The 25,904-nt window shown below is 40.0% G+C and overlaps 1 protein-coding gene across 1 annotated transcript in view; it reads left to right on the plus strand.

The window, feature by feature from the left end:
- Positions 1 to 25,904, plus strand: part of LOC109955271 (ecto-NOX disulfide-thiol exchanger 2) — a 164,845-nt gene that overhangs the window by 6,232 nt on the left and 132,709 nt on the right. The window contains exon 2 of the mRNA XM_020591267.1: positions 6,798 to 6,894. The gene's annotated coding sequence lies outside the window, so the exon portion shown is untranslated. The remainder of the gene's footprint in view (positions 1 to 6,797; positions 6,895 to 25,904) is intronic.

The raw sequence follows: 25,904 nt of genomic DNA on the forward strand, positions 1-25,904 counted from the left end.
CGAGGGCGCCCGCCGGACCGGCGTCTACGCTCTCAAGCCTGGCGCCGAGGTTGCCCTCTTCACCGGCGTCTACACTCTCAAGCCTGGCGCCGAGGTCACCCTCCTGACCGGCCGCTACGCTCTCAAGCCTGGCGCCGGGGTCACCCTCCTGACCGGCCGCTACGCTCTCAAGCCTGGCGCCGGTGTCGCCCTCCTGACCGGCGTCTATGCTCTCGCCTGATGCTCATGGGTCACCTTTTGTGGCCTCATTTTCTTTTGGGACTTGTGGCCATTAAACCACCTTTTTTGTACTAGCACCTGGGTCAGCCATCTTGAGTCCAACCCCAGTTCTCCCTCACCCTCCTGGTGAGGGGGACCAAACCATAACAAGAGTGCTGCTACTGTAAAAAGACAGGCTGTAAAAATCCAGACTATCACTCTGCTCTTCACTGACAATATGCAAAAGGTGTTGGAAACCGTTAATAGAAAGCTGTGATGCATATTATGCATACCTAATAGAAAAGCCATATACTGTAGCCGTTATATTAGCTTATAGACACTATTTGAAGAGCTTAAACAATTAGTCATTTAGTGACATTTGTTCATTGCCTATCACTGATAATTGATTAATGTAGGTATCCTGTCAGCACAGCACAGTATGCAACTTTATTTTTTAGACAGATGTAAATGTTGGACTGGGAATAACTCAGTTTTAAATGTCTTAGAGCAGGAGTAGGACCAAAAAACATCCTTATATGTGTAACAATAGCCTCAGTTTAAAGACATTTTACTTGAAAGTAATAGTTAGGGCTGGAAACAGCAGCTAAAAAACACCAGGTGTGCCACCCCATTACTCAGTTGCATTAATTAGTCTGATGATGTCATAGGTCTAAACTGTTTAAAATAAAACATCAATGCATGTCAGTGCTCTCAAGTTCATATTCCTTGGAAGCTTATCAGCCAGCGTTCATGGAAGGTTTATATCTGCTGATGGCAATTGCTTCATTAAGAAGTGGGATGTCCCAGTAGATGCTCTGGTCATTAACAAGCCCTTAGAAGCAGTTTAGACCTCTGACATCTTCAGTCTAATTAATGCAACTGAGTAATGAGCTGCTACTGCAACAGTGGCTCTGCCCTTTTTTGGAATAACTCTGCTCCTACATGTTTGAAATATCGGTGGAACTCCTGAAATCTTTACATGTTCAATATAAAATATTTTACTGACCCTCAGGAGAATTTGGCAGCTGGATAAAAAGAATCAGTAAATGTGCGAGTATTTTTGGGTTGTGCAAGTACAACGCATCAAAAAAGAGTGAGTAGAACAGTGACACCAGTTCATAGCAATTATTGGTCAGTCGGCGCATGGGCTTTATTTTTTGTGGCGCAAAACTATATGTTGAATTTGTTTCAAAGAGAAAATCATGAACTGAAAACCTACATTTTCATTACTTCATAGTCATTTTGCTTTTTCAAACTGAGCTTTTCTCAGAAGAGATTTGTACCTGTTCAGTCTTCCAGGCACCTTATGAAACACATAAACAAGATTATTGTATTTAATTGCGTTTAATTGTTTTTAATTAGGCCCTTACTGTTGAGTCCCCGCTACTACTGAGTTCAGCCTGATATTTATATTTTCTTAGATAAGAGCGCTGCACAGTGCACACTGAGCTTCAGGGTGGCCAAGATTTATATGAGTTATGCACTTTAGGTGTCTTTGACTGATGAGAATTATATTAAGAGAGTGTAGTGGTGCAGCTTTCCTTTATATGATTCTAAAAATACTTGATACAGTGTCATAGGTCCTAGTGTATTGTGTAATATCCTTGGAATGAGAAATATTCGTTTGTAGCTGCTGGCGCAGTAACGTTTGGAAAGTTCAAATGTCAACAGAAATGGTTTAAAAGGATTATACACCTGCAACGTGCTGCTCACATGAAAAATGAGGGGTTTTATTTTTTGGCACTAAGTTGATCAGACATCTTCAGAACCTTTTCAGAGAAGTCATTCTCAAATTCATTGGCAGTTCTCATTGTTAAAATAACAGAACTGATTTTAAAGGACTCCTTAAGAAGCGGGATATTTTTATCCCTTTGTATGCCAGTGAAAGGTGTGAGCTGAATGTTTTTCTGTGACAGAATCACTCCAACATCATTCAGGTGTATTCACTGTCAGGATATGTCTTATTTACAACTTTATGTGCACATCAGGGGAGAAACGTGGAGAAGGTTAATGTGCAAATGGAGACATTTAGTTGACACTAACTTGGTTATAGTCACGTCCCTAGTAGACGTCACTGTGTTACCCCGTGTTCTGCTTCACTCAAATGTTTATTTAGAATGAATATTTCAAGAGCTTAAGCGTCACATTCACTCCAGTATAAGAAGAAACTTGTTTAAATGACAGTATGGGAGCGGAGGCTTAAAAAATGGAGCAGGGGACTCGCTCATAAGTGTCACATGGGACATGCTGTAGGCCTATGTACTGTATGTAACACAGAAGGTGAATGAAAATTGCTTGATAACAGGTTCCATTTAGTCCTAAATGCTGACCGGTTATACATAGCCTTTTTTAATCAGGCAGACTGCATTACTGTGGAATTGGGTGTAACCACCTTACTACAATATTTTTCCTGTGGTCAGTCATTTGAGCTGTGTGACTTTCAGTTTTAGGGTAAATCTGATGCCAGTGGGCACTGATCATATGTGAAGTCTCTGAAATGTGTGAAGAATAATTTCATAGCCCAGTAAGTCTGGAAGCTGCAGTGACATTGACAACTAGAGGGTTGGATGTACTTTCATGTTAATCCAGTGCAGGAAGTATTGCTCAGATTTCAAACATGTACGACCTCTGAAACTCATGAGCTGAACAACAGCATTTTCGTTTTGCACTGATTACCTGGTTGTCAGAGGATGACCTCAGTGCTTGAAGTGTTTTGGGCAGGACAGTTGCTTGCATAAATGCCATATTTTTCATGAAGATGAAAGCCACACTTTTAATCAGTCAGTGCTGATGATGGGATATAATTTTAGTGATTGGACTAAATCTTCAGTGGTAGTTCTGAGCTGTGAGGACTTGATTATAGCAAAAAATGTTTGCAGCATCATTAGATTCTTTACCCTTGGCTACCATGTCCTGTAGGAATGACATCTACATATTTCAGGCTATTGGGAGCGATAATTAGATGTTTTGGTGGATTTCCAAACCCATATCCCATGATTCCTGAATTTTCTAAGTTGGCTTCTGTCTGTTTTCCTTTTCTGGTTTTATCTGAGCCTGCTTTTATTTGTAGACTTTCTGGAAAGTAACATATTACCAAACTATTTAGTTACCCCTCATACATCCAGTAAAAATCAGCAGCAGGCTGGCAGCCAGACATATTTTACACCGGATGTGTTTATGTGATTGCTCTCAAAACACTAAAGTTTATAAAGACTGTAAAATTGAAACATGCCCTTAGCCTGGTAGACTTTGTAAAAATAGGCTTGGCCCTGTCATTGTGAGTTTTTGATGGAAGATGCCGGTTGATTAGCTGCCAATACATCTCAAGTGACTCCAGCTCTAAAGCCAGGATACAATTCTGTCAGAGCCGTGTGGCAGCCAGACACCTGGATTAATGTGCGGAAGGATTTGACTTGTTTTCCTCCCCCAGAGCAAGTGCTGAAATCCGAGAAATATAGACTGAACCAAATAGGAATTTTGGTCCTTTTTCAGGGCAGGTAACACAGTGAAAGTTTTACTTCTCTCACGAATTTTTATTTGCCTAGTGAATAAAAATGAAAGGTAATTCATGAGGTTCTATAGGGAGGAGGGAGTTCATCTGCTTTCCCAGCATGCTGTACATGGTGGTTGGTGCTGTTGGATCTCAGTGGTAACTGTTTGCAGAAACACCATTTTCCCAACTGTCCTTATAAACAGTATAAAGCCGCTTTTACGCTGCTCATTCGTCGCAGGAGTTTTCCGCCTTGCCGTTCTGTATAAAAGGTACAGTCCTGGCATGGGGGGGTCGATGTTGATGCTGCAACAAGAGGCGGTACTTTTGATGAGTTCACCCCATCTCCTGTAGAAACGGGACGAGGCTGAATGGGGCGGTTGGAGGTCCCTGTGAAGGAGAGGGAGCGAGAGCGTGAATGAGGTGAGAGCGCAGTGTCAGTGAGAAAAGACTGGATCAGAGAATTAAAAGGTTATTTTGTGATTGTTTCACTGCAATTACATTCTAAAGCAGGAATAAACACAGCCACATGTTTGCACAACCCTGTGTGAAGGATTTGTGTGAACAGCCAAAAAGCGTGCTTCTGTCAGTTTTGCTGTGCACCTTGTGTGTGTGTGTGCAGCCCTGCCCTCAAACAGACACACAGCCCTGCATGCATGTAGCTGGCTACTGTAATTCCCAATTTCCATGTATAAATGCAAAAAAAAAAAAAAAAAATTTAAAATTGGTTGTGATGTCACGATTAGCATCATACCTCTAGTACTGAGATTCTGGCAGCTGTGTAAAATGGACACAGTAGCGGCAATTTGCTGGCTTTTTAAGGGTGTAAATCAAAAAAGCCACCTTGAAGGAGAAGTAAAATACCAGCACTTTGTGCCAATCTCTGTGTAAAAAGGGCTTAAGATTGGTTATTTTAAGTCCATGGTTATCATGTCTTCTTCATCAGCTTACAGGGTACAGTCAGTCTTCTGTGTGCATGCGAACTGCCACGTATTATGATGTGATGGTGGCCTTGGTGTACCTGGGAGGATGACTGACAGCTGCTGGAATGAGAAAACAGATGAGAAGAGAGAATGATGCAGACAATTAAAGGGCTGGACTCAGCCTGGCTTGACCTTCTGATCAATGCACTCCTATTTAGAGCTGGCAGGCTAGAGACCCAGCACTCTTTTTCCAGACTAATAAAGATGGCACAGAAAGCAGCTCCTGGGCTGGACTGCCAATACTTCTAACACCCCCATCGATTCTCATTACTGTTAATGGTTTCTTTGCTAGTGTGAGCCGGATGTTGTAGAGGGTGAGCATGGGTATAGTAGGAGTTGTAGCTAGAGGCAGAGTGATGATATGGTCAGTGGAATGGCTCAGATAATGTTAGTGTTCTATGTGTGGACCAATTTTAAAAAGAAGTGTATAAAATTAGGCATCGTGTTGATCATGAGAATATTCTGAACTTTTAAATTTTTTAAAATTTTAAATCACAAGGTGAATTTTGCAGTCAGTTATTTTGCCCATTGATTGGTGTTTCAGCTGGTTGGCTGATCACTGCAAAGTAGATGGGATTAGGAATGGGGATGTCAGCGTCTAACATAGCTAATAGCCACTTAATGCCACACATTTATGTAAAATGAGAAACAAAAAAGGTGTCAAACCTGGATGAAGTTGTCAGTCCATATACAGAAATGATACGTTTACATGTGTGGGGGAGTGCTACTGCATGTTTGACAAAAGTTCTGACAGTTTTATGGGAGGGCATTTCTTTGATCAGTGTGAAAAATTGTTCAGCTAAGTATTCAAAGTATTCCTAGCAATTTTGCCAGAGTTGATGTATTAAAGCAAAACAAGAAATTTGCTAACATGTTAAGCTAAATGAAACAAAATGGAAGTTCCTTCTGTTAATGTGGATGAGAGTTAGAATGACGCACAAGTCTGGTTTTTGTCAGCGAAACAATCACACCTACAGTATTCATCCCCTTAATTTTGTATTAAGGTCCTTTATCAATACAACATTGGTTCTTAACAGTCTACAGGAATTTGATCCACATCTGAAGAAGCATCTTTTATATTTATGGGATTATACAAAGCATGTCAACTCAAGTCTTCACTCTTTGGAGATGTAACCACTGTGATAGAGCACCAAAAAAGATTAAAACTATGCTCCGCTAATTTTAATCCCCTGAAAGGATCTCCCTTATTCTGGGCCCACGGACTGTTCGTTATGCTGTTGTTCTCCTGCTTTCATGCTGCAGTAACTAGCTGTACATATTTTAGTGCCTTGTAGTGCTACGGTGTGTGTGTGTGAATGTATTCTTTGGATCTAATTAGTAAGCAGCCAGGATAGAAATGTTTTGTGTATAATTCTTATTTTGCTTATCTCAAAACAGTTCTACATAGTCTGATGTGTTAAGCTGTCTTTGAGTTTTCCTTCCTTATTAAAATGTTTTGGGATTACAGCAACATTGTCTGCTCATCATTTCAGTGCTCAGTGTTGCATTAGTTGCCTTCACACCGACAATAGCACCATGGAAAAACTGTGCAAGTAGTGTGGGCATTTTCCCCCACACGATGCAGAGAAAGAAGAGGAAATTCAAATGAACAAGCCCAGGCTGATGGCTTAAAATGCAAAGACAGCAATTTATGTCCTTGTACTCTTCAGAGATTGTACATCTCTGGCATTGTATGCACTAGGAGATTGTACAGCACCAATATGCTGGCTAGGTAGGCAGCAAATTTGTGCAATGCTGTAAGCCCCACACTACAAGGTAATCTACCTGATATGTGTTCTAATAAGAATATGATTGGCTAAGACGGTGTGTAGCTGTGAGGCCAAATAGTGTGCTGTGGGACAGCCATAGCCAACTGTTTTGCTGAGTCCCTCTGCCACAGGATGCCTTGCTGAGCCAAAGCAGTGCTCTTGCTAAAATGAGCGAAGAACTTTTGCCAGTGGGCCAGAATTTGCTGTCGGTGTGGAAGCACTTTAGCATCACAACCAGAAGTGTGCCATGTCAACATGGGCTTTATGGTGACTGCTGTAGTTACACAGATGTAAAGCTGGCTGAGAACCGTGAAGGTAGAGATGTATTCAGGTTTTATGTGCTGGTGTGTTTTGCAGACTACAAGATGAAGTCAGACTACTGCAGCATCATCTTTGCCAGAATGAAGTGGCCCAGGGCTTAAGAGAAGCTTGTTCTATGACTGCACCATCACAGGTATGATGTCCATGATATGCTGTTCAAGGTTAAAACAGTAATCCACCACTGCCTTATGAAGTTTATCTGGCCTTCCGCCCTTTAGGTTTTATCATCATGTCTCTACAGAGTGCTCTTCTTTATTAGTTAAAATGTTAATTCAGTGAAATTTAATACTTCACCAAAGTCTCCCCTTTTTAATATTTTTTTTTTCTCCAATTTTGGCAAGTTCCAATTATAAATAAATGTTCAAATGTAACACCTCTCTGAAGCACAGTGTTAATTACCCTGACAACTTTACCAGGAAACCAGTTATGGAAAAACATCCTGCATGGGTTGAATAATCAGCTAATATTTTTTTCAGTTCCTTTTAGGCCTTTGCTGTGATTACTCTTCAAACAGCACTTGTAAATTCACATTAGGTGGCTGGACAACCAGCTGTCATCTGCTTATGGTTTGAGATCTTTATGTTTTATTTAAGATTTCAAGCAGTTCAGTGTAAGTTGAAAGGTCTTTTGCTATTTAAAAGGAGGTTGAAACAGTACTTGAAGTATTTTGCTTGCAGGATATTTACTGTTCTTTGTTGTCCCGGAGGCTAAAGTGCGCTTGCCTCCCAGGTTAATATTACTGAAATGTGCCTTCAGATTCAGCAGCAGATAACAGCAGCGGTAGCTCCTCTAATTGCCTATTGCCTAAGAACCACTGGAGATGCTGGCTGCATGCAAATAGTTTTTCACCAACCAGATTCTGTGCCTGTGAGTGGGCACATGCACAAATTAGAGCCTTGCTCATTTGAATATACTTGCAGTGTATTTTTGTTCCCATGGCATAATTATCTAACCTCTACTTTAATTTAGGAATTGAAGCCGTATCAGCATGACATTTTATAAAGCTGTACCCTAATGTTAAAAACATATGTGGTTAGGATGACAACAGCAATCTACACCGAGCAGACAGACTGATTTGGAATTTATATGGTCGTTTCAGTTAAGCTGTTGGCAATTTTGAAATGCAGCACAGTGTTCTCTCATCTTGAGTCCATGGGGTGTGTGTTCCAGTTGTTGCACATGCAGTAGGCTCTATATGGATTATATTTACATATATTCTACCTGAGCTGCAGTTAAAATGTGGGCCTTTTGACATTTGGTTGGGGTGTGCCCTATCAAATTTTGGCTGGATATAGTGGCTTCATAAAGTATTGAGACCCTTCACTTTTTGCACATTTTATTATTATAGATTTTATTTTAAATGATTAAATTTGCCACTTTTGCCAATCAGTTTACACAGTGTAATTATAAGTTAAAACATAGAAATGTATTAAAAACAAAAACTGAAATCTCTCCTTTACAAACATTTTCAGACCCTTCAGTGTGGCACTCCAAATTTCGGTCAGGTGCATTCTGTTTGCTCTAATTACCATGTGACTTGATTAGAGTCCAGCTGTGACAAATTGATTTGATTGGACATAGTTTAGAAAGGGACACACCTGTGTATATAAAAGTCCTACTGCTCACACTGAACTCTCTGCAGACCCCTGCCATAACATTGTGGTGATGCATAGATGAGTGCAAAGGCTTAACAATTTCTAAATCTTTGACTGTTCTCAGGAGTATGGTGCCCTAAATAATCACGAGAGGGAAAAACTTTGGGACCAGCACGACTTTTCCTAGAGTTGTCAGTGTGGCCACCTGAGAAACTGAGCAAGAAGGGCTTTGCTTACTGAGGTGACCTAGAACAGAGGTTCAGTAGTCTTCTGCAGAGAGGGGATAACCTGCTGAAAAGATGAACATCTCAGGAGCACTCCATTAATCAGGGCTTTGTGGTAGAATTGCTAGGCGGAAGACACTGACAGCCCTCTCAGTGCTTGCCAAATGGTATTTAGGAGGCTCTGAGAGCATGAGAAAATAGATTTTCTAGGCTGATGACATAGAAACTGAAGTCTTTGGGCAGAGCTCCAAGCACTACATCTGGTGAGCACCAGGTACTGCTCATCACCTGGCTAATACCACTCCTGCGGTAAAGCATGTTGGTAGCAACATTATGCTCTGGGGTGCTGCTCTGCAGGAGGGACAGGGAGACAGATCAGAAGTGAGGTAAGGGGCTGGGGCGCACCTTTCAGCACATCGGTGACATACAGCCAAGATAACACTGGAGCCGCTTCAGGACAAGTTGACTGTCCTTGAGTGGCCCAGCCAAAGCTCAGACTTAAAGCCTATAGAACATCTGTGCAGAGACCTGAAGATGGCAGTTCACAGACGTTTCCCATCCAATCTGATGGTGCTTGAGAGGATTTGCTGGGAAGAATGGGATAAACTGCTGAAATTCAGGTGTGCAAAGCCAGCGGGGCTTTTACAAAGTACAGCATTAGGAGTCTGAATAGTGTGAATGAGAGATTAGATTTTTAACAAATTTGCGACCATTTAGGCTAATGGGCAAAATGGCCCTTTTATCCACTTACAATTGTTCACACTATTAGGTGTGCACATGCTGAAGGTGTCTGAATACTCTTCATTGTATTTTTGCTTGCTTTGGCATTGTTGGTTGTTTTCTTGGGTTCAGCTCCTAAAAATATTCCTGATAAAGGCTATCAATGTTCAGGTCTTTCATTTCCTTATAATATTCAAAAGATTAGTCAGAATCATAATCATTTTTAATGGCCAAGTATGTTTGAACATACAAGGAATTTGACTCTTAATGTGTTTGTGTGGCAACAGGAAATAGAAGATAATTGTGAAAATAAGAATAAAAAAAACTAAATGTGTACATTCAAATATGTGTAATCAAATATATGTATATACATACAGTATATTTACATTACAGCATAAGAGCTTTCATCCTGATGTATACAATGGTTATATTTACAGTTTATCGCACTGGGGTGATTGCTGTGTCCTCTCATACAGTCATGGGTTAACTGTTCATCAGTGTGATGGCCCGGGGGAAGAAACTGTTGTTGTCTGGTTATTTTGCTGTGCAGTGACTGTCCAGAGCTTACTGAGCTAACTGAACTTACTGAGCTGGTGCAGGAAGTACATCCTCTGCTGTGGCTTTTTGGTGATGATGCTGATGTTGGATGTCCACTTCAGGGCCTGGGAAACAGTGGAGCCCAGGAACTTGAAGGACTCCGCTGCTGATACAGTGCTGCTGAGTATGGTGATGTGGGGGTGGGGATCTTCTGAAGTCCACTGTCATCTCCGCCGTTTTGAGCATATTCAGCTCTAGGTTGTTGCGACCGCACCACAACCTTTCACCAGCTGTTCAACCTCCTGTCTGTAGGCCGACTCATCGCCATCGTTGATGAGACCGATGACCAGTTGGTCATCTGTGAACGTCAGGAGTTTACCAGAGGGGTCCTTTTGAGGTGCAGTCATCGGTGTGTGACTGTGTCTGCCCGTGTTGAAGAGAAAATAAAAATGTTGGCAGCACTGCATTGTTAATGACTGTGCGTCAAATGCCAGTTCTCTACTCATGTTCTCATCCAAAACACACAATGAAGCTCATTTGCAAAGGAGCTAGAGTCAACAATGCTTTTTGCTACCTGTTTCCAACAGGACTCATTAATATGAGTTGTTACATTCACACACAATCGTGCTTACTGAGAAGGATAATAAAATGAGAGTGACAATTGTACTTAGTGTGAATGGTGTCCTGGTGAATTATAGCGTGTTGTAATTATATTTGTGTTTACATGAAAATTGATTTACTGTTCTCCAAGACCATACCAAATAATTCAGACAAATCTGTTGACATGGTCAGTCGTGGTGCCAGATTTGGTTTCAGCATTTTTATCCTATGGCTTTACCACAACCTCAGAATGATGCAGCACATGCAAAGAAGTTGGGTTCCTGAAATTCGGTACTAGTTGGTTGCTGATTAGGTCCTCGTTCTAATTTTACACATACCAGATTTCAGTGTAATACTCAGAAGACAGTTTAATGTCCTACTTTAATACCCCGTGTGGAAGCAAATGGGTCAGAGCTCCATTTCTTAACTGGGCACAGAAGAATGTCCATCACTGCAGCTTTTGGGAACAACTTTCGAGGTGAAAGATTGGAGAAGAGAACCCACTTTCTTCATCCTGACAGTTCAGAGTTTTGCGTCACAGCAAAAAGCCCTTGTCACTGCAAGATATGTTTGTTTCTGGTCATGCTGTCTCTAACTACACCCACTAGAGCCAGCTGTAAGATGTGATAAGAGCTTTTTCCTCTTCTCTTTCATCAAATTCATATTCAAAATACTGACACTATTGTCTTGTGTTTTTGCTGAGAGATGCTTGCTTAAATTGACCACGCTCACACACACACACACACACACACACACACAGTACCACAGATGCTTGCCAGAGGAATATTCGTCAACCTCTCACCGGTTATTACTGAGAATAGCTTTTTGACATTTAAGAGGAACTTAGATACTACTGTCTGTCTGAAACGGAGAGGATATCACCTGTTATTCAGTTACTAGTGCAGACATTTTAAAATTAGGACAAATTGCTGTCAATTCCTAATTTAACATACTGATGGAGCCATTTTCTGTCGAGTGCTATGTGCATTTTTCTGCTGCAGTTTTCCCTTTCCTGTCTGACGAGGTCTACACTTGAATACACACTGTAAGAGAGTGAAAGCATGCACTAAGGTGTGAAGGGGGAGTTACAGTTGAGGATCACTGCTCTGTACTCCAAAAGCCGCGGTCTCTTTGAATAAGTATGTGGCAAAATAACTTCTTTTTGAATGAAAGTGATCACCTCCTTTGTGACACGTTTTAAAGCTTAATCTGGATGCCTAATGGATAAGCAGTGCTTCCATTAGTGATTTCTACCAGACACATACCTTTAATTAAATTACTACTCATTACTTAGGTTAAGCAAAAGTTTGATGTTGCCATGATGTTGCTAAACTGAACAAAAATTGGGCCAAGAGTGTTTTACATAAACATTAAATCATTGAATTTAAAACATTTAATTTTGTGAAGGTTTCATTTAAACATCAGTTTTGAACATATACAACATATTTATCTTATTTAATCCTCTGTATTTAATTGAACGATAATTTAAAGCAGAACTTTTAAAATCGGTAAAGTACATTTTACTCAGTATACTGTATGCATTAAAGGATCTTGATCTTTTTACTTTTATGTAGTAACATTTCTTTAAAATTACTTTTGCATTAAATATTTAGAAGTTAAAAAAACCTTTTATTTTGTGAAACTGAAGGGGAATTTGCTGCTTTTCTTTTTATGTCGATGTCAGTTGAGTATTTTCGGTTAATGAGTCGTCGGTCAGACAGATTGACATTAAGGGCTTCTGTACGTGTGCCCTGTATGTCTGTTCAACAATCCATACAAGGTTAACTGATTAATTATTTTACTAGGTATTCTACTATATAGGGCAGGGAAGTCCTGCCAGAAATGTCATATAAATGTCAAATCTGTGTACCTGATAACGATTTTAGGTCTTGTTGTTTTGTTGCTGTTTTTTTTTTTTAGTTTATTTATTTAGAGTTTTTTAGAGGTCTCAGTTTGTTTGGTGTGAGATTTGATCAGGCAGAGGGAGAGCAGGTATTTCATGCCAAAATGTGAGAGTTGTCAACCCTGATCATTGCAGAGGTTAATATGCAGCTACAGGCTCCCGCACAGCAGATATATTGATATGTAAGAAGCATTTCATGTAGTAGCTGGTGGAGGTGGAGCTAGCTTTAATTAGACTGTACCTTTTTGCTTTTGTGCTGCTGCCAAGGTGTGTGTTATGGGCATCGTGTGACGTCTCACATGGCATGACGTGCCACCGCCAATATGTGTTGCCCTTTAGTGTGTCTTCCTCTCTCATTCTTATTCATATATACAGCACACATAAATAGATACAATCAATAAATCAACTCCATTTAGCTCCAGCTCTCCTCCAGGCTCAGTACTAAGCTTTCTCTCAGAAACCTCAGCACCCATCAACTAATACGAGGGGGGGCGACAGTGGTGCAGTGGGTAGAGCAGTCATCTCTCAACCAGAAGGTTGAAGGTTCGAATCTCGGTGCCTGCAGTCCACATGTCAAAGTGTCCTTGGGCAAGACACTGAACCCCCACGTTGCCCCCGATGGTTAGAGCCATCGGTTGAGTTGGCGCCGCAGATGGCTGCCTCAGTTCTGTACAGGAAACAAATTCCTTGTGTGTAACATACTTGGCCAATAAAGGTGGTTATACAGCCTAATGTTTTTAAGATCAGCTTATAAGACGTATCAAATCAGCTAAAGCATCAGTAAATTCAGATGGATGCTGAAACCAAGGTTTTTCTGTACAAGTGCAGTTGTGTTCTTGGATATACTGTAACAGCAGAAAATGACAATAACTGGGTGAGGTCATGGAGTCTAAAGAGAAGTACAGTAACCACTTGGGACAGTGAACACATCATGAAATCTCTCATGTCTTTTTGTCATGCATTTTCCACTGCAGCAGTTTTGTGATGGTGGTAGCTAATTACAATATCTTGGACTAATCTCTGCCTCCAGCCTTTTGTGTTTTCAACAAGAATGCTGGGGATTGGATATGTAGTAGGCTGAAATGACTGTTGAAGCATCTACACACACTCAGCACTCTCTTCTACACCAACACATTAATGCACATACAGTGTCTGTAATTTTAGTTTGCTGAGTCAGCATTTCTGACAATCAGCAACACTCTCCCAGTGTTATGCTGTAAGATATTTTTGTCTGCTTTCTTAACAGCGAGGGAGAGAGAATGGGAGCACAGGCTCCCCCTCAGTCAGAGGCTCCTGACAAGTGGCTCCCGGCATGTTTGAGAGGAATTTTACACTGAGGACAAACATTTGAGATAAACAAAGTCATAGTTTGACATTCTGGGAAAACACCCTTATGTGTTTTCTTGCAAAGGGTTAAACATAACCCAGCATAAAAACAACTAGCCTTGTCTGTCTAAAGGTAGAAAGAAACAAAATCCACCTACCAGCACCCCAAAATCTTAGAATTGATATCAGACTTAATTGTGTGGATGCTGATTCAGCATACTGTACAAAAAGCACAGTTTGTTTGCCAAAACCTTTTTAAAACCCCAAGTTGTTGTTTTTATGCTTTCTCTCTTGTTTAGCCTGAACAAACTAGGCATAACATATTAATATAACATAACTTTGATTTTTATTTAGAAATTGATTTAACTGCTTCACATCACCTCTACAATGACAGATGCATTGGTTCTATTTCATGCTTTACGGCGCTCACAGTAACTGTGTTTACATTCTCTCATTCGCTTTTACATATTATTTATTGAATCATTATATTATAGAGGCCTCTTCTTTTCACGTCTGTGTGAGTGTGAACAAGGGGTAAAACGTGGCAAATAAGTGTGCGTCCCAAATTGCTGACGTATTCCTCTATAAAGTTTTTTCTAAATATAATTAATTATGTTTGTTTTCACAAAAAAAGAAAGAAAAAGAAAAGTGTCTTAATGGTATTTGTTGTTTTCTGTCATAAGATAAAAAAAATTGCTACATCTCAGTAAAAAAACAAACAAAAAAACAGGGTGGGAAGTTGCAGCCATTGGCAGTAATGCACCTCCAAAGATGGTTTCTTGATGGTGTCAAACTCCTGAGACACCAGATGTTTCTTACACACGAATCGAGACCATTAGCATTCCCAGGTTGTGTACAGCATGCAGGTTCACAATCTCAAGTGTGCACATTTTGAGCATATCATGCAAATGCATTTGCAGTTATTCCCATTAAATCTATGTGGGAGAAGAGCATAATTCTCAGTGTTCAGAATTTCCTACTGTTGAGAGTACTTGTCCTTTGTAATCAGAATATCACAGGCCTATCAGGGTGATATGATTATGGGTGAGAATATAATATGTTGTTTGAAGTGAGATCGCAAAGATCATGACATTACATTTGTACATCTCAAAGTTGTGTAACAGCAAAACTGTCACCAGGGTTGTATGAACTGTGATAACGGGTCTGATATGTAATTTCCCAGTGACTCAAATTCTTTACTTTGAGTGGATCTGTTAAACACAGTGACACATTAATTTCACTTGGTGACATGTTCATTACTCTTTGAAACCCTCTGAAATGAAATATTGGTCCCACCAAATTACACAGCCCGTGCCACTAATGTGAAAATGTCTGCCGATGCAGCAGCACAAGAATTGGGCTTTTTGGGTGTTTTTAGTTCAAGCAACTCATTGTTTAATTGCAGTGTGGTTTACTGCAAAATGACTACTTTTAGAGTCTGCAGAGCAGATATAACACATTGTATATTTCAGTGCTCACCTCTACTTGCAAGCCATTACACAGGGTGTTCTACTGCTTGTCCTTGGTAGATTTTGGCTGATCCTATGAAGTTGCTTCTTATATTTCCTTGATCCCTGATGCTAGGTTTGACAGCATGACAAATCAAAACTCTGACATGGGCTTAATCAAAGGCTTTATTGCGGTCCTGTGCAGCATCTACAGCACATAGGCCACAGTGTTATTGTCTACATTAACTGTGTCAAGCTGTCATCATGAAATCTCTCTCACTTGACATATTTAATAAAATCAAATTACAAATAAACTTTAAAAAGGTCATTTACTTCGTTAATATAATCCAGGTCATGTCAAAACATCTTTGTGTAACCTGCACACCGAGAAGTTTTCGTCACGGCTGAAGGAGCATACAGTAGCCTTACGGGGAAAACGAAGACAAAAGGTCAATACAGAGGCTCTGTTTTTTTTTTCACCATGGGAACATCACACAGAGCTGCCTCCCTCTGGGTCTAGAGCTCTTTGCTACTGGGCAGTCGTGGTGTAAATTATTGTTCTGAGTATAAATAGGCTGACAGTCTGGCAGGGCCAGGTGGTCTAATCTGCCAGTTCGGTGTCCTGCTCCCCGCCTGGCAGGGAGGTGTGGCACTTGTCTTCACATTGAAATTGGCCTCAGTACCCACAGATGGGCCAGTTCTTGTACAATGAAATAAAGGTGGCCTGAGAGATACTTTTTAAATCTCTAATCTTTTATAGATGCATAATTTATGGAAGGCATAATATCAAATGTATTGTGGTGCAAAATGAACCTAGCTCTTGAAATTCTGTGGAAATAACTATTAGAACAGTCAATATGAATAAAATAATCGTCATTTTTCAAGCAAAAATGGCAATTTAACAGTTTCAGCTACTCAAATGTTAACATTTGCTGCTTTTTTTGGTCTTACTTACCTTCATATTAAACTGAATATCTTTGTTCTGTCAATTTCAATTTGTGACACTTCTCTCTATACTGTGGGTGTTTTGATGAAATTATTAATATAATACTGGAGGAAATATTTGCTACAAAAAGTGTTGATGAAATTCATTAGTTGCTGAGAATAAATCCATGTTGGGGCCTGCTCATGAGTCTTCACAATTCAAGTGTCTTTTCACTAAAGTTGAACTCTGCTCATCATTCATGACAGAGTTGAAAGCTACAAATTTTACTTGTTTGACAGAATACTTCCTCTTGTGCATATAATTATACCTCCTTGTATATGATATCATGCCACCTGGAAACAGTATGGCTGCTGAATATTCAGCATAACAAGGTTTTTCCCCTGGTGACAGTTTTGGAGCAGCAGCAGCAGCAACAACCATCATTACTGTGTGGTTACTACAGCCTGTCTGCCTCGTGTCATTTTTAGATTTTTTTGTCTTCGTGGTGTGCTGGATTCCATATGCTTGACTACTTCTGTGTAGTTTTTATGTGTTACTGAAGAAGCAGTGTCTTCTGAGTAGCTAACATGCTGGATTGCTGTTGATTGCACTTTCAGAGCTGTAGCAGATGATTTTACAGCACATTTTTGTGAGAAATACTTGAAAACTAAGTTTTCTAAGTTATTTTCCCAAAGTAACTAATGTTTGTTAGCCGTCCCAGCCTGAATTTCCACCCCTTATTCTGTCTTGTCTCTGTTGTCGTTTTCAATTTCCCCATCATCACCTTCTTAAGTCATTTCCCATCAGAGGTGCCAACATATCACCAGCAGCGCTAAAGTCTAATGGCTATAGGGACGTTTTCTCTGACACCTGCAGCAAACATGAAGCCTGCTGGGCTGTTATGAGAACAGAGGGATGGCAGGCCTTGCCTCCATCACCATGCCAATAGAGACAGACAGCACTTGATGCTTCATAGCCAGATAAGGCCCCCAGACAAAGAGGCATTGCAACTAGACCTAACTCACTACAATGAAGGGAAGAAAACCAGATATGACTATAACTCTGGATAGTTTGCTCCATTTAAATGCTTTACTTTTAGCCTATCTGTTATTAGTCTGCACTGCTGGCAAAAGTCTAAGATACAGTTTTAAAACTAAAGGTGTATTCATTATGCAAAACGGAAGTTCGTCAAAGGATTCAGCTTGGCGAAAATGTGTCAGGTTTAGCTAAATGCATTTTGGATCTCAAATATTTTGAGTAGCGAAGATACATAGACCAGTAGAGACAACATACAGCCCATAGTAATCTTGTGATTAAGCATGTGTATTGCTCTGCTACGGACCAAGGTCAAAAATGTTGTAAACATAATCAACACATACTAACTGCCTGATTAGTGTTTCCTTTCTTTTCCAATATAAATAAATGTCCAATACAACCTGATCATGTATAATACTCTGTCTAGTATTGAGATGGAGAAACCTATGGGTGAAGTTTGACGTCAAACTATGTATAAATCAAACCCTGAGCCTTAGGTATCTACAGCATGACTCCAGTTTCCAGTTCTGACATGAATCCAGCTTTGAGGGTCTGATTGAAGGTACATTTAGAATCTCGAGAATATACCCCGCTTGATTAAAAAAGGGAAATCCCCAAGTGCGTTTCCTTTGGGCAGATTAAAGAATGTTCAAGTGTTCAATACATGCTGGCACTTGTAAAGATTGCAGCACATTATAGACCAAAAGAATTAAGTTGCTTTATCTCAGTAGTACTGGATCATTGCCAGGCAGCAATTATGTCTACAATAAAGCACATTTACTAGGAGCATTGATTAGTCCTCCTCTTCTAGAGCTTCTTTTTCCACTGTCCTCAGGCTACATCATATGTGCTCCATGTGCACTGTACCTTCACTCCTTGAGGGGATATAGCCACAACCAGACCTCTGGTGTAGGAAGTCAGCTCTTTGTTTGGCTGAGCATGGAAGGAAAACTTGGATCACACTGTGCCACAAGATGCCTGGGCCATCCAGCTCTTTTCCATGAATATACAGTGTGGAGTTGTCTCCTAGCTCTCTGCTATGACCAGGACAGTGCAGGTTAGGGTGGAGTCTGCATCTTTTACTACAGAGCTTGTCATTTTTGTAGATTGCAAGTAATTATCAGTTTATGTTTTGGCCTTGAGGAAGATGTTTATCTGCAGATAGTTTTCCTTTAAACTTTGCTGAATAGTACGTGCCTTGTATCAAGTCCTTATTTTGATATATTGAAAGGGTAAGCTCTTAAGGATAGTTCTTGTAGTACACAGTGGCTTTGAACATAATATTGGTTTAATACTTCACCGATGACTCAGCATAAAAAGAATACGTTTTTCACTGAAATTCCTTGAACTAATTCTGTATAGGTCACCTTGTGTGACCATAATGTTTACTAAAAGCAAAACGAGGAAAAAGACGTTCTGATGATTCTGTTTTTCATTTTAGTTGTTTACTGTGTGTGTTGGCCTAAGTGTTTGTGCTTGTCTGGCAAGAAATTAACTTTGTCACAGTGGCCCCAGACAATAGCAGGCAGGAATTGCTGAGCCTAATGTTGCACTCTGGGAACAGTAAAGTCATTTTGCTCCAGCAGACCACTTAATAGCTTTGGCTGATGCAGAGTTTGGAAATCCATCAGTCAATTGGGCCAGACAGATGAGCAGTATTCTGACTGTCAGTATGCTGAGTATGTGAGGAGACACTTTGCAGGACAATGGAGCTAGTCTCATTATGAGCTAGACTCATATGAGGACATCTAATTGCTCTTCCAGGCTACACGATATCAGCCAATAAAGTTCTTGATCTGATAGATGCTGAGCACTGTGAATAGAAGAACATCAGGCATGACAATAGGTTATTATTACTTAATGTAGTGTACCATGGTACAGGACAACCAGTGCAAGATCTTGGATTATACCCAGTGAGACGTCATTAAGACTGCTTTTCATATCTACTGTATTTTTGTGTAGTTTGACAGCTGTAGTTGCAAATATGATTTGAAGAGTCTGGTGACAATCAGGACCAACCGGGACACTGTATACTTATGTGTGTTACCTTGGTTTTAGGAGCTTATTAGCATGTCTGAGTCATACATCACGACATAGGATGGTACTGATATAATTTAGTCTGTTTGGAGGACGGGGAGCTCTATCTCAGCTGTCTTCATACTCACCATGGTGGCGTTTTTCAGTGTGCCCTGTCAGGGGAATTTCATGGTGTCTACTGTGGGCACATGTGGTACCTCGCGCAACAAATTATGATATCACTAAATGAAATAAATAATATTCCTAAAGTAAGGTTAATTATTAAAAAACATTTAATCCAGCCTCATGTCTATTTAATGCCCCCTCATCTGGTTATCATGGAGACAGGGGCAGCCAATCTGGCCCATTGTGCAAGTGTGTAAGAATAGCTTTTCAGTCCAACAGGCTTGCAGCTAACCTCTGTGTCATTACTCTGATTTGACTGGTTAGGACTGCAGACGGTTGCCATCAATGAAGTAAATGACCTTAAATACCCTAATTAACCTTTGATTATGGTACTGGGCAACACGATGGAATTGGTATTCACTGTTTCCCCAAATGAATCAATTATTTTTTGCTTCATGATATAGCTTGATTAGCTGGAAACAGGAGTGTCAAACTGAACCTTTATTATCATAGCAGCAACTGTCAACAACTCATCCAACAATTTATTGGCATGGTTTATGGGTCATTTCCATCATGGTTGATGTTCACTGTGATTTGTTTTTTTTCTTGGGGGGAAAAACTAAATTCTCATTGTGATAGTGCCTTACAGTGTTGTAGTGCTTTACTGTGCAGTTTGAATTACAGTATGTTAGGCAGAAATATTGAGGCCTAAGCATGAAAGATTCAATAGATGCAAAATTTCTGGAGCCTGCTGGAATGATTTGTCTGTTTTTGTTTTTTCTCTTTACTCCCAAGCAGCAAATGCCTCTTATAAAGTGGTGGCTTTAGTGTTGAGACAAGGTAATTAGCTTTTAAGAGAGGAGCTTGCACTCAGGAGCAAAACAGACTCATCTGCTTTTCAGTCGAACGCTGTGCACTGGTCAGAGCCTGGAGAGAACACAACAGATCAGATGAACGAGGATGCCTCCTCATAGCTTCTACGGGGAAAACGGACCGTATTACTTCAGTATTACTACTGAGGGGGTGACAGCCAAATTTGGATTCTTCCTAATTGTGGAGCATTGCAGCATAAAATACATGTACTTAAGCAGTAATCAACAGAGGACTTTGGATGTTCTTTCATCTCTTTATTTCTTTCTTTCTTTCTTTTTAATGCGAAGTATGAAAAGATACAGAACAGTGCACAGCCAGTCCATATGCTGCTGGCACAGGCAGAAACAGAACCTGATAAAAGTGATACAGCTGCACGCTCAGCTTTCATTGCCTGACAGGTAATTTAGGACACAGATGATTGTACTCATTTTAGCTTACTTTAATGTTAATCAGGCAAAGTGTGAGAGAGCTTACAGAATGAGAAAACTGTTGTAATGTGCTGCCTTTTATATGTTTTGTACAGTGCAGAATGAATCCTACAGCCTGTGGTTATTGACTCACAGCACCCCTCACACACACACACACACACACACACACACACACTCTCACACACACACACACACACACACTATTTGTTGTAATACAAGACAACTCTCTTCTCAGGTCAGTGGTTGCCTAAAACCATTTCAGTCCTTGCTACAAAAGGCAGCAGCTTGTTTAGAGTGTCACAGTTCTGAAGTCTTTTAACAACTCGGTTTACCGAAGGACAATTAAGTTGACTATTTGAAATGTGATTCTCTCCAGATGACCTGCAGTGCTATGTGAATTCCTTTGCTGGCTTCCCTTCTTGAGTATTTTCCTGCTTGATATGAGTTTAATGTTTTAGTCACAGGTCTAACTGAGACATCAGTTAAAGACGGGGCTTGTCGGCCTGTAATGGCAGTATTGGCCTCCTTGTCTCATCTTTTCCCCTCATGCTTTAGTTTGCCCTGCTATCTATGTTCCTTGACTTAAGTACTTGTGACAGGGAGCACTGAGCCTTTTCTACCTCTTCACCAGCAAGACTGCTTTTTAAAGCTTTATTTACCAAGGAACGCTCGACTCAACACCTCTGCTCTCCAGCAATAGCCACCCTACGTATTCACCCACTTGCACATACACAAACCAAGTATGTGCCTCGCATTTTAATAAAGACTACTGTGCACCAAAATTGAACTTTCAAGGATATTGCCCTTATTAAAGGACACACTTTCAAGGAATTTTAAAAGTATAAAAGCCTTGACTTTTACAGGATGGAGGCTGAAGATTATTACCAAGACCTTTAAAACAAGACAGCATTGCTCCTTTTTATTGCCACGTCTGGTAATCAGTCATTTACTCTTAATATTCTCATTTAACTCCCTCTTTGTCTTACTTTGCCTAATTAACATAAAAAGCTTCTTTTAGTTTTTTTTTTTCCTCAGAGGGAAACTAATCCACATAGTAATAATTTATCCACCTAAACTGATAAATCCTGTTTATCTATTTATTTGTCTTTTTTAAAAAAATTTTTATTTTTCCTGGCACCATCAAATGATATGCTGCACTGCGGAGCTCACCGTCTCTGTGAGCGAGAGGGAGAAAATAATTTCCCCAGCCTCCTCATTGGCAATGAATACAAAGGCAGCGCATGCCTACGGCTGTTAAACAACACACACTGGCCTTCAGCCCACTTGTGAATTATGGAATGAAAGTCTCTCCCAAGACTGCCTTTAGTGAAACAGCTCAGACAGTGAGGTTGTTTCCCATAACCAACACCATGGTTGTCAGTAACCAGAGTTTTGTGGCTCAAAGATCTGGACTGTGTTTACAAATTATGAAAAGCAGTTTGAAGGTTCATTAGTTTTTTTTCTTGCTCTGTTCATTTTATTACATGTACACTGGTTTTCTTCACTCCTCATACCCCCAGAAGGTCTCTCAGGCAAGAGGGCTAACTAGATATCAGCATACTTATAGTAACCTATTATAATATTTAGAGCTGCAGCACTGAGTTGAATAATCGATAAATAGAAAATTAATTGGAAATATTTGGATAAAGTCATTGAGGTAACTCTTAAAGCTCCCATTACACCAAAGCTGTAGACCTTATGTAAACTTTTCCAGATGCAATTTCATTTGCTATCTGATGCACACATTTATTGCTTTACTCATACTTAAGGATTTGATTCCTGTCTTGGGGTGATAGAAAATGGTGTTGTGTTGGTCCTCTGGCTCTTAACATTGTGGAAAACTGTTTTCCTGCTCAGCATCAGCCATGTCTAAACGATGGAAGATGCACCCCGCTTACAACTAGATTCTTTCTTTATGATCGTTGTTTGCTGGAGAACAGTGGATGTGTCTGCTTTGCTCTCTCTGTTGTCTTGTTGCCCTTTCTCTGCCCTCCTGTTTCCTTTGCTTGTTTAAGTCTTGTAAATCCTGTGAAAACTAACTTTTTAAATAATGTACAGGTTCAGTAAGCTAGTCCAGATGTTGCTCTCTCTGGTAACACTTTCCAGCTCCTCTGACAGGATTCTGAGACATTCCCAGGCCAGATGAGATATATAATCTCTCCAGCGTGTTCTGGGTCTACCCCGGGGTCTCCTACCACGTGGACATGCCCGGAAAATCTCCAAAGGGAAGTGCCCTGGAGGCATCCTGATAAGATGCCTGAGCCATCTGTTAAATCTACTGTATATGTGACTACAGTATATGTGACTCATCAGCTGGCAGAAATGCTATATAGATGATTTACAGCACTCACACCTTTTCTGTTGCATCATTTTTATTACCCACTGTGACGAAGTTGAATTACAGCTGTTTAAAAATGACTTAGATAAATGGTTTCAGGATCCATCTTTAAATGTATTTAGAACTGTTTTTACATTGTGGCCTGACATATTGCAGCAGAGTGGTGCTGCCACCTCTCCAATATGTTGTTTCCCTATGTGTAGGAAAGCTTGACAGACATGTCTTCAACATGTCAGCAGGCGCTCATTAACAAATATTACACTACAGGATTGCATGTGTGTTATGGTGTGTGAACAAGCAATTATTTAGCATATACTATGCAGTGTTTATTGTTAAAATATGAATTAGATTGATTATAGTGTATGGACAAATTGTGATTTATAGGATGGATGACAGAAATAACTGCATCACTACAGGCATGATGGTGCTTCTATCCAGTGAAGCATTTGGATTTCCTAAACCCCCATGTGTGAAGTGTGTGAACTCTTTTGAATTTATCTTTTCTATCTTTTTTTGAACACGCCTGTTAAGCTTTCACAATGCGGGTGGGCAAAGTAAGTGAACCCTTGGCACTGACCTCAAACAAGTCTGGGAGTTCATTTTCCTCTTGATGAGGAAAGCTGCCCAGGCCCAGAGGCAGCAAGTCATGATGCTTCCTTCACTGAACTTCACCACTGGGGTGATGTTTTCATGTTGATATGCAGCATGATATGGTGTCCATGGCATGACACCATGCTCCATGCAGCCATCCATCTTGATTTGTATATGGTAGACTCATGAACAGAGATGTTAAGCAGCTCCAATGATTCATTTAAGCCTTTAGCTTTTACTTTGGATTTCTTTTTTTGAGTATTCTGTGTTGTGCTGTTGGAGTGATCTTAACTGGGCACTTCTAGGGGGAGTCGATTTTCTCCAATTATAGACAGTTTGCCTAAATGCAGACTCATGAATATCTTAACTCTTTGTAACTCCTTCTAGCTTTATGCAAACCAGCATCTCTTGATCGAAAGTCTACTGAGATCTCTTTTTTGCGGGGCATGGTTCACATCAGTAGTTGAGTGGTTTTATAAATCAAAGTAGCTCTAACCCACAGCTCAAATTCTACTTCACTAATTGGGCTCTAATTTGCTTTTGTTGATGTCATTAGCCTGGGGGTTCACATGGTTTTCCCAACCTATGCCATGAATGTTTGAATTATGTATTAAATAGAACAATATAGTTATTTTATTCATTTAAATACATTTTGTTTATTCATAACTGCAGTTTCTATGAATATCTGATCTTATTTTAAGATAAAATCATACATAAATGCAGTTAATTTCAAAGAGTTCATTTACTTTAGCAATATGACTGAGTTAGGAGTCCTCTTTTGGTTATAATTATTTTTATTCTTTAAGTAGCATCCTTTGACCCTTGTTTTCCAGCGTAGCCTGCTTCCTTTGGTTTATTCTTATTTGCACTTCTTTTTTACATTAAATTTGGAAAATACTTTCTTCACTGCCACAAACAACTTTACTAAAACCTTTCAAACAGGTTAGGTTGCTTCCCTTTCCCTAGCAAGCTTCATCATAACTTTCTATTTCAGGGACATCTCACGTCACTGCTGAAGGTAATTCATTTGGTGGTTAAGACAATTTTACATGAGGCACTTCCTCACAGAGATAAGAAACATCTACATGAAAGAAAAGGTGCACAAGAGCTGCTTGTGAAGCACCAGTCAGCTCATGTGAAGTTGATATGATTAATCCAACACTGCGAGTTGTTGCAGAGGGCAGCTAGGCTTGTGCCTTCCCAGGCTGCAGTTTCCCTGCTGTGCAGACAAAAGACAAATGGACTTATTGGTACTGTAATGGGCTACCTCCTTTATCACTATTGGGGCCAATGGACTTTGATAATCCTCTCTTCGCTCAGGGGATCATCTAATCCCTGCTAAACCCATCAGGGATCATTAATGCACTCAACTGTGTGTAAAAAAATTAATATGAAAATATGTACATACACAAGGCTAAACGCACAGAGCAAAATATGAATGATGAACATCTATAGGCGGGGACGCGCATGAAACATTTAATCTAATGGCACTTTGAAGCAGTAAAACTGGCATTGTTGCTCATTTGCTCACTTGATTTACCAGCTAAACATGTACAGTCAGATGCACATTTAATGCCCCTGAGATGTTTGTTTTGACTCCTAAAAAAATGACCCCAAACAACCAACCTTCATTCAGTTTATAGAAGCTTGTGCGGCACTAGCAGTGTGTACCTTTTCCCCCCTTTTGACAAACAATTTGAGTTGCATTTCTGCTATAAAAATCATAATAAATTTCTTTTTTTTCATTTTAATAACACTCATGGTCTTAGTGTGTCTGCAGAAAACTGTCTAGAAGATAATCTCCAGAGCTTTTGTGCTTGCTCTGAAGGTTGCAGATTAAGTGCGCTGGATCAGAATTCAGAGACCGGTTTCAAAGGCCTTTATGAAATGTCTTTCACAGCATCTCTGTTTCATTCATAATCATTAGTGTACACATTTTCTTGAGTTAGCAACTCAAGCTTCTTCCTAACTATAGAAAAGTATTTTAGAGCTAAGTGTGTGGAAATGAAAAATGCCGGTAATAACAGATATAATGGGGAAGTGGATTCTTTAAGAGTGATGAATGCCATTTGTTGTGCTACCCACACAGGACTTTAAAAACTGATTTTCTAAGCACCCCCCCCCCCTCCTTTTAAGAAAGCCCTTATTTCACCAAATTAAAATAAGTTTTTGCTGCTACTATTTTGATGGTGAATAAGAAGCCTGTTATTCTGTCCTCATAGTGGGAGTGTGTGCATTTTCTTGTTGGCCTTCATTTGTCTTTATGGCTGCCATTACTGTGGTGAGTGGTCTGCTCACAGCTTTAGCAGTTTCACCAGCTCTCAGTGCTGCAGCATATTTAGGTCTGATAATAAGAGGGGAGAAGATAACAGTAAATATGATTTTTTAAAACATTTTTATTCTTTACAAGTACCCTACTGTACTGTAATGTATAAAAACAAAGAAACAGCCAGACTAA

This window comes from Monopterus albus, unplaced genomic scaffold (assembly GCF_001952655.1).
Source record: "Monopterus albus unplaced genomic scaffold, M_albus_1.0 scaffold2.1, whole genome shotgun sequence".
Classification (NCBI taxonomy): domain Eukaryota; kingdom Metazoa; phylum Chordata; class Actinopteri; order Synbranchiformes; family Synbranchidae; genus Monopterus; species Monopterus albus.